Source organism: Triticum dicoccoides, chromosome 5A (assembly GCF_002162155.2).
Source record: "Triticum dicoccoides isolate Atlit2015 ecotype Zavitan chromosome 5A, WEW_v2.0, whole genome shotgun sequence".
Taxonomy (NCBI): domain Eukaryota; kingdom Viridiplantae; phylum Streptophyta; class Magnoliopsida; order Poales; family Poaceae; genus Triticum; species Triticum dicoccoides.
In genome coordinates this window covers 153,078,095-153,086,465 of record NC_041388.1, presented here as the reverse complement: position 1 = coordinate 153,086,465, position 8,371 = coordinate 153,078,095, and the positions used below count along the sequence as shown (strand labels likewise).

The 8,371-nt window shown below is 46.6% G+C and overlaps 1 long non-coding RNA gene across 3 annotated transcripts; it reads left to right on the top strand.

The window, feature by feature from the left end:
* The first annotated feature begins 564 nt into the window (after nucleotides 1-564).
* Nucleotides 565-4,042, top strand: LOC119300612. 3 transcript variants are annotated; one of them, XR_005146522.1, is made up of 5 exons: nucleotides 565-970; nucleotides 1,468-1,586; nucleotides 2,224-2,728; nucleotides 2,839-3,196; nucleotides 3,722-4,042. It is a non-coding gene; the product is annotated as an uncharacterized LOC119300612 (long non-coding RNA). The 3 variants fall into 3 exon arrangements; XR_005146521.1 differs by adding an exon at nucleotides 1,049-1,056 and having other exon boundaries at nucleotides 1,468-2,728; XR_005146520.1 differs by having other exon boundaries at nucleotides 1,468-2,728.
* The last annotated feature ends 4,329 nt before the right edge of the window (nucleotides 4,043-8,371 follow it).

Below are 8,371 nucleotides of genomic sequence, written 5' to 3'. Positions count from 1 at the left end.
AGAGGAAGAAGCCCGGCGATGGAGATGATCCGAAGCTGAGACACGTCAAGGATGGAAGCCAGTGGAGGGCGTTGAACAGCTTCTATCGATATTTCGAATGTGATGCAAGGAACATCATGCTCGGCGCGTGTATTGATGACATGAATCCGTTTGGCAACCAGAACACCAACCATAGCACATGGCCCGTGTTTGTATGGATGTACAACCTCCCCCCTGGTTGTGCATGAAGTTGAAGTACATTCACATGAGCATGCTTATTCAAGGGCCGAAACAACCAGAAAATAATATTAATTTGTATCTGGGGCTACTTCAAGAGGAGTTAGACACTTTATGGAAAACACCGGCCAAGACATGGGACGCCAACAAAGGCGAGTATTTCTACATGCACTACAAGGATACCCCATGTAAAGCAACGCACAATCTACAACATTTTAGCCATGCGTTGTAAAATTCACAATAGATACGCATATTAAAGGTTGCAGATATGTGTTGCAGATTTGCAGCTCCTGACCTCGTGGGACATATATGAAAAAAAAAGAAAAAAAGTGCACGAAAGGACTCGTGAGAAACAGAGCCGCCGATGCCCTTCATCTCTCCCACATCGCTGCCAACAACCGCCTCGTCACCCTCCTCCTCCCACCTCGCCGTCGGCCCTCCCATACCCTCCTCCCACCTCGCAGCTCCGGAGGCTACCGGATCCGCTGCATCCCGCATCCACCCATCCCTCTAACATCCCATCTCTCTCCCTCTGTTGGTGCAACTCCTCATTGCGCCACACGCCGCGGCTAATTCCGGCGACGAATCCCGCCAGCGCGAAGCACAGCCCGAGGTCCCCTCACACCGTGACGCCCTCCCATCCGGCTAGATCTGACGCTCACGGCCACCAAAGCCCAGCCGCGACCTTCCCCCGATGGCTAGGGTTTCGGACGTCGCCTCCGGGCCGGTGGCCATGTCGTCCTCCTCTCCTCCGGTGAGTGAATCCCCTCTGCTGGCTTCGTCCCCTCTCTCTCCCCTCTTTCTCTAACCCCTGTTCTTTCTTATCCTGTAGATGTCTAGGTATGCACCCCTGATTCTATTGCAGCTAATCCTGTCAAAACAGTTTGGCCCTTGTGCAATTCATTGACGAACATTGATAGGCCTGCATTCTGACTTCCGATCTCTGTTGATTTACATTCATGCACTGATAGCTATTCTATTAAATTAGTAATTATATATTAGATATCAATGGAGCATCAAAAAATTTAAATATTCTAATACACTGCTAACTCATCAATCCTTGATAGATGAGTAGGTAATCCACAATTTTTTATGTATATAAGAACTACTTCATATTTGCGGACCCCACATAAATATTCTATTGCAAGAGTTACACATAATATTTAAGGAGGGATCCAGTCTTGATAGGTCTATGTATGGCAGTTTCGATGAGTTACTAATCAAAGTTTTTGTTGCAATTTCACTTTTCAGCAATCTGATGGCCAGGTTATTTAGGTGGAGGGAGTAGCTTGCTAATGGTGGCTTTCACGTCTAGCTCAAATACTAGAGGGCGTGCACCTATTGGGGGAAGCACATACACCTTTGTTTTAGTGAGCACGTAAACAAATAATCCACATTTATTCTTCTATGTTGTTGCTTTGATGTTGTTGATATGATTCAAAACACTGATAATTACTTCTCTCCATGCCTATTACTGTACTGATTGTTGTATGCTATTTCTATTCTACACAATTTGGATTACTAGCTAAATACTTGTGCTTTGCTATGGGATAACAAACATTCAATTTCATGAATACACTGTTTTTAAAGATAAATGGGATACACTATTACTTTCCAACTGTATTTCCATACACTAACGTCATTCTCTTCCTTCGGTTTGAAAATCTATTATGCAACTCCCTAGTTAAATTCCTTAGTGTCTTGCTAGCCTCTTTGTCTAAAAATCTCACCATAAGATAGTACACAATTTCTTTGTCATTTGGTTATGTGATTCTCATCTCATAGCATGCAGTTATCATATATGCACTCGTGTCAGGTCAATGCAGAGGAGTCATGTATACCAGATTACCAAGTACTTATCTACGTACTAATTTAAAAAAAGTACTTATACTACCGTTGTACATCATAGTGAAAGTAAAACATAATCCCAATACCCCACTTTGATGCAACCTACACCTAAGCTTTATGTGTGTTCATGTGCAAATATTCATTTAGTAAATCTTGCAGCAAGCACAGCAAGCACATATACACCGGTAGTGACAAACAAGGACACACTGATGTAAAGCAGCAATGGCGGTGAAGCTCGCACACATGCAACAGCGGCACCAAGCACATCAAATGACCTACACACGTCAGCAAGCAAGCATGCGGGTGAAACTGCAGTTTGCCTAGTTCAACAGGAGCTCAAGATAAAAAGTGTGGACGTGATGAGTTGGGAGAGGATGGATGGATTGTGTTGCCTTGTAGCCGTCGAGGCATTGTATCATGATTGGAAATCAGAGGAGGTGCGGGAGGGAGGAGGAGAGAAGGGACGATATCTGCAGCGTGGTTGTTGCGAGGATTGCATTAGGATTTTATGGTGCTGGACTGGGCCACATAAGTGTGTGCTGGATGGAGCGAAAGAGGGGAGACGAACAACGACCAATGTGCCATCACCGCCGCAGACTTCTCTTTAACAGTAGAGATCTCATGTCATTGCTGTTGGGATCTATTGGATTCTTGTTGTTAATAGGTAGGAACCTCTTCTTACTTCGACAGAATCAGGAACCTCTTCCTTCAGATTTTGTTAATCATCATGTTTGTCATTCGATAAGTAGAGGCTCACTGTTTGTGTGTGCGCAGGTTTCCAAACAAAGAAACACTCAATGCCACTCAGTGGTTTTCAACGTGCCGGTGTCTACATTCATAGTACATCATTGGGTTTTACCTTCAACTAAGTCTATTTCTGTTGTGGTAATTATTTATTTATTCCTTTATTGCTTAGATTAGATCTAACCAGTTTTAGCCTCCTTTTCTGCTCTTATTTAACTATTTATGTACTCCTATATCACCAATGGTGTACCTATTGTTGTGTGTAATTTAATGTGCGGTGTTGCACTCATCCATTCCGGCACTATCGAGGTGGAGGCCAATATCATGGACCACTGGAGCTGCGATTGGATTTGTACAAGATATGGCAGTCTTCGTAGTCATGTTTCTGGTAACTGTCTATGATCTCCATATCTTAACTGTTTGTGAAAACGGAAATGTGAGTAATTTTCTTCTTAGTTGCTCTTACCCTTTTGATTCGTACATTGTTAAACTGACCACTGAGCTCTCACCACTCTGATTCATCAATTGCTGAATTATCCACGTGAACTCTTCCTGTCATAGTTCGGCTTGCATTGTTCCACATGGGCAGTTTCTATTGTGATTTTAACCCGCCAACTAGGTAGGTACTATGTTATCAGTGGCTTTCTTTTAGGCCACAATCACATCTGTTTATTTTTCTCTGAGTCGGCTTATGTTTGTTTTGTGACCTGAAGTGGTATACTGAGTTGTAAGGGAATACTTTCAGGTCACAACTTTCCTTTGTAATAGTCATAATCTAGCTGGGCAACTAATATTTCTCAAGTAATGGCCCTTTGTAAGAAGTAATGTTTCTTATTTGTTGGGCAACCCGTCACTATTTGCATCATGTCAACGCATTGTGTATTAACAATTTATTTTATTATTTTCTTTGTAGATTCAGAAGATATGTGGATGATTATATGGGTGTGTGGCAAGTATACTGGAATGATGATGATGATGTTCCAGTTCACGATGCTGACGATGTTGGCCGTTTTCAGTTTTAGTTCTGGTAGTTGTTTTCAGTTTTAATTAAGTTGAAAGGATGATGTTCGTCGGTTAATTTATAGTTAAGTTGTAGGGATGTTGATGGATGCTTTCAGTTTAAGTTTCATTGTCGAGAAAATATTTAGATTATGCATCACATTTGGATGATATTCCTCCTGTAATATCAACTATTGTAATCAAATAGTTTTTCCAATATATGATTTCTTCCTCCCGTGAGTATTTTTTTTCTTCTCACTAGATATACATACTTATCACCATTACGTGGAGCATTGATTAATTTCTAGAAATATATAAATATTATTCATATTTTGTATGTAAAACACATGAAGCGTTGCAAATTCTTTGTTGCAAGAAATGAGATTTGGTTTCCTGCACATTAACCACCAACGTATATGTGTGTTGTAAAAAATTCATTATGTGTTGTACTCTTGCAATGGTCCCTTTTACCAACGGAAGTATAACCGTCGCATTATGCGCTAGCAACACTGGATAAGGCTACACATCCCAAACCCTTGGTAAAGACCCTAGCAACGCATATATGGACTTTTAGATACGAAAAAACGCGTTGCTATAGGTGGGCTCTTCTTGTAGTGACGAGAGTCGCGCTGATCACGACGGTGCATGACTATCTCGGTTACGGATATGTCGCAGGCCAGGTGTGCCATGGATATTGCGGATGCATGCAGTGCATGGATGATACGACGTCTCAGCAGCTAACGTCAAGGAAAGATTGCGGGTCTGGGAAAATCGTGTACATGGGGCATCAAAGATGGCTCGAACAGGACGACCCTTGGAGAAACCGTGGAGATCTATTCAATGGTCACGCTGAGCATCGAGGACCTCCATGTAAGCGGAGCGGTGCCGAAATCGATGAGCTGTTGAAAAACTGGAAGGAGTGCCCCACGCCGGGAAAGACGATGAAAAAGGCGTCGGAGCCGCTGCTGAAGGTATGGAATACGAGGTATGTGTTTTGGGACTTGGAGTACTGTCACAAACTCGATACACCTCATTGCCTTGATCAAATGCACATATGTAAGAATGTCCTTGAGATCTTGCTCGCGACACTAATGAACATGCCGGATAAGACCAAGGATGGGCCGAAGGCAAGAAAAGACTTGCAAGATTAGAAAATCAGGGAAGATCTGCGCATGCCGCCCCGTAAACAGTCAGACAAGACAGAGACGGAGACAGAGGCGCGGGAGAAGAAGGGTGTCGGTGTCAAAACCGGTGGATCTCGGGTAGGGAGTCCCGAACTATGTGTCTAAGGCAGATGGTAACAAGAGGCAGGGGACACGATGTTTAACCATGTACGGGCCCTCTTGATGGAGGTAATACCCTACGTCCTGCTTGCTTATTCTTGATGATATGAGTATTACAAGAGTTGATCTACCACGAGATCGTAGAGGCTAAACCCTAGAAGCTAGCCTATGGTATGGTATGTTGTCCTATGGACTATACCCTCCGTTTTATGTAGACACCGGAGGAGGCTAGGGTTACACAGAGTCGGTTACAAGGGACGAGATCAACATATCTGTATTGCCTAGCTTGCCTTCCACGCCAAGGAGAGTCTCCTCCGGACACGGGACGAAGTCTTCAATCTTGTATCTTCATAGTCCAACAGTCCGGCCAAAGGATATAGTGCGGCTATCCGGAGACCCCCTAATCCAGGACTCCCTTGGTAGCCCCTGAACCAGACTTCAATGACGATGAGTCCGGCGCGCGGTATTGTCTTCGGCATTGCAAGGAGGGTTCTTCTCCAAATCCTGAATATCTGCTAAGTAGTGTCTGGCTCCCATAAATGTTGGACTTCTTGGCTTCTGCGCTCAATAAGGGCTATCTTCCACGTGTCGAGCGAATGCGAGGAGCCAGGGCGATTTTTACATTCGCCCCCCTAGCCAGGTAAATAAATCGTCTATTAAAGGGATGGGGATTCTTGGATCCAATCCACACCATCCTCCCACGGCGAGAATCCATCGGAGCGCGCTCGGAAAAATCCATTCCATCATGGCCGGCCATCGCAGCTCCTCCTCCCACTCCCGTAGCCCTAAGCCCGGTGATTGGGAGAAGTGTTCCGTCCCGCACAGCCGATTAGTAGAGTTGCAGACCCAGGGATTTCTCCCTCCAGCGTATATGGTCCCCGTCCGAGCCAGGCTCGCCACCTATAATGGCGGGGAGCAAGCGGAGAGCTTCCCCAATCCCTCCAAGGGGGAGCGGGTATGCCTTGTCCCTTACTTACTAAGGGGACTTGGATTTCCAATCCATCCGTTCCTCCGCGGACTCCTGGAGTTTTACGGCCTCCAGTTGCATAATTTCAACCCTGCTTCCATATTACACATTGCCGGTTATGTTGCCATTGGTGAGCTGTTTCTAGGCTGCGAGGCTCATTTCGAGCTATGGAAGAGACTATTCTTCCTTGTGCCCCATACACAGGAGGGGTCACTTTATCAAGTGGGCGGAGCCGAAATATGGCGCATCGCCGAGACCGGATACCTGTCCGGTACCCCGAAGAAGACGTCCGAAGACTAGCCTTCGGAGTGGTTTTACATGGAGGACGTCCCTCTTCCAGACCCTATTCGAAGGGTTCTTCCCGAGTTCAACAATGCTCCTCTGAAGAAACGCCAAAGTTGGCACCCACGGAGCCCCCAGGAGGAAGACAACGGAGAAGTCCTTTACCTGATGGACCGGATTAAAGTGATGGCTCAATCAGGATTGACAATAATCGAGGTTATGTCAATACGCATAATGCGGGTGGTGCAACCGCTTCAATATCGAGGGAACCCCCTGTGGTGTTTTAACGGGGAAGATGATGCCACCCACTGCGGGCGTAAGGGACTGAACTCCGCTCCTGCTTTAGCAAAAATTATGTCCGAGTTGTTCAAGGGAGAGGAAGAGGAGTTCATCCGTATTAAGCCGCAAGATGGATTCTCCATGTACAACCCTCCAAGCTGGGTGAGCTGTCACTCTTTACTCCCAACCTTCCCGCATTCTTTGTCGTAAATTCTCACCTTGCCGTTTCACGGCAGGAACTGCGAAAAGCTGTAAGGGAGGTCAACAGCCCACCTCCACAACAGGAGGACCCTGACCGGGCCCTCGATCCCGGACTCGAAGAGGATCCGGACATATTTGTGGAGCTGATAGACAGGAAATTCTATCAATTGAGCTGGGATGACGCCATGGTGGCCATAACGGCCGACTATCCGGGACTAGTCCCTGTATCGCATGTAAGAGAAGACCGGAGTCCCGACTCCCAAAAGGATCCCCTTTTACGCACGTCACCTACCATACACATATGGTGTTTTACAGGGAAGGCCTTCGGGACGCTGTGCCGAACCCACAGCGACTCGCCAACAAGGGGCACCAAAGCCGGGTAGGCCAAAAAGGAAGGCGGTCAGGACGGAGATGCCGGCGCAGAGGTATGACACAAAACCTCACTCCGTGGTTTATGTCTTTCTTAAAATATAATGACGTCCATGTTTCCTAGTAGAAAAAACGCTCTCTGGACTATATCCGGAGAGGCTACCGATCACGCCTCCACCAGTCGGGCTCCAGGGCCGGACATAGAGGCGAAAGATAACACGGGGCGGACGCCGAATGCTCCTCCTACAGAGGATGCAGACAGACTATCCGCTACAAATTCCGAAGTGGAGAGCACCATGAATCACAGGCGTCGCCGGGCCGTACTCCGTGACGCTTGTTTCTCCCAAGAGGCATTCGATGCCTTCAACTCAGGACATGCATACATCCGTGCTGCTCAAAATGGTCTAGCCCGAGCCATGGACCAGTATGTAAGGGATATACGGGTAAGAAAATCTGATGATTATATGTATCAATAGCCCCTGAGACTTGAAATAGTTGACGCAACTGATTTAAGGATCATTACTTGTGCAGGCTCTTACAGAGAAGAATTCCCTCCTGTCTCAAGAGCTGGAAGAGTGCAAGGCCCAGCTAGGGGCCGCTATTGCCGCATTGAAGGAGTCTGAGAAGGGCCCCTCTGGTAACACTTGTTTCCATTTCAATGAATACAGGTACCAGGTAGTATACAACATGCATGCAAATCTAACAATAGGTGTTGCAGATGACCCCGAAGTGAATCCGGAGGCCGTGGCGGTGAATGCGGCACGTGCTGATCGACAGCTAAATGCTGGCGAGCGCGTGCTTACGCGAGTCAGGTAGGAGAAAAACAATCTCCAAGACGCCAATATCCGATTCGGTGTGGAACTGAAAGATGTCTGACCCCAGCTTGCGGACTCCGTGAAGGAGAATAAGCGGCTTCGGTGCGGCATTTTTAGTAAGTGCTTGAACGAACTTTTTAAAGGAGTTCGACAAAGGAGCCGGCTAACAGAATTAGTCTGCAGGTATGCTGACGGGTCGTCCCGCGGAGGAGATGCTTGGGTCTTCGGGTGATCTTCTACCAGAGCTCTCACAACTGCACAAGCAAGTTCGGCAGGTGATGCAAGGATTGCCCAAGCCTTGTGGCCATCTGCGTTCCCGCCAGGAGGCATGGGGGAGCTTATAGAGAAGCTCAAAGGAGCGCGTTGGC